The sequence below is a fragment of the Propithecus coquereli genome, unplaced genomic scaffold (genome assembly GCF_000956105.1).
Source record: "Propithecus coquereli isolate 6110/MARCELLA unplaced genomic scaffold, Pcoq_1.0 Scaffold700, whole genome shotgun sequence".
Lineage (NCBI taxonomy): Eukaryota > Metazoa > Chordata > Mammalia > Primates > Indriidae > Propithecus > Propithecus coquereli.
In genome coordinates this window covers 411930-413452 of record NW_012153064.1, presented here as the reverse complement: position 1 = coordinate 413452, position 1523 = coordinate 411930, and positions in this window count along the sequence as shown.

Below are 1523 nucleotides of genomic sequence, written 5' to 3'. Positions count from 1 at the left end.
AATATATTTATTAAAGTAGATTTGATGGATATTTATAAAACTGTGTACTCAAAAAGTGAAACATTTCTTTTATATAAAATCCTACAAAACATGCACAAAAATTAACTATATGTTAAGATATAAAATAAAATCAATAAATTCCAATACAGAAGAAGTAAAAGAAAAAAGCAATTGTCTCTGACCACAGTGTAAAAAATGATTAGATATTCCATTTCAACCACAAATTGATAACATCTCTTAAAAATTTTTGAGTCAAAAGGGAAACACTAACCAACATTGGAGAATGTCTAGGGAACAATGATAATAAGATTACTACAGTAAGAATTCATAAGATGCTTTGTTGGGGTTGTCAAAAGGCAACCCCATATTTGATGATTTGCTAGGAAGACTCACAGGGCTCAGGATATAGTCGTACTCACAGCTAAGATTTATTATAATGAAAGGATACAAAGCAAAATCAGCAAAGGGAAAGGGTGAAGTTCAGAAGAAACGAGGAACCAGCTTCCAAGAGTCTTCTCCCAATAAAGTCACAAGGGACGTGTTTTACTCTCTCTTGCAATGCATTGTGACAAATGTTGTCTACTAGTGCAACTCACTAGAAACTCAGTGCCAAGAATTTTAACTGGAGGCTAGTCACGTAAGAATCCTCTGCATAGAATGTACCAAAATTCCAGACTCTCAGAAGGAAAGCAGGTGTTCAGCATAATCCACATTGTTTATAAACACAATTTGAGCACCGTGAGACACTCTTACCAAGGAACGGTGAGCACTCTCCCAAAATCTAAGTTCCCAGATTTTGAAGTTCATAATTTCTCAAGCAGTACTTTCTAAAAATATCAGTCTCAGGCCTGCTATGTTAATTCTTTTCTCCATAAATGCACCTAAAACAATGATCAGGAGATAACTCATATACTTAACAACATATATCAGAAAATATCCAACTCAGAAAAGTCATGAAAAGGAAAACAAAGTAAACTAAAAGAAAGCAGAAAGAATGATCAGATGAAAAAAGTAAATGCTGAAATTTATGAATTGGACAGCACACGTTTTTGAGAGGTTAAAAAATTAATATTAATATAAACCAATAAGTAATCTAATCAATTAAAAAATAGTGTGACAGGGAACAAATAACAAATGCATAAGCTTAATTCTTGGCAAATAAACTTTTAAACTTCTATGCAGTAGATAGGAAAATATATATTAACATTGAAACCTAGAAAGAATAGGAAACATAAATATACTGACTTCCATAAAGGAATGAGTGAAAATTTAACCAAAAAAAAGAAAGAAAGAAAAAAAAGCCCCAGACTCGGATGAAAAACAAATTCTACTAAACCTTTAAAGATAATTCCAACACTATTTAAGCTATTCTAGATTAAAAAAGAAAAAAGCTTTAAGAAAAATTTTTGAAGTTCTGTGTTGATACCAGAACCTATCAGACTAAACAATAACAACAACAAAAAAACTACAGTCTAATTCTATATTTTGGCTTTGGGATGTAAATATCAATATAAAATTTATAA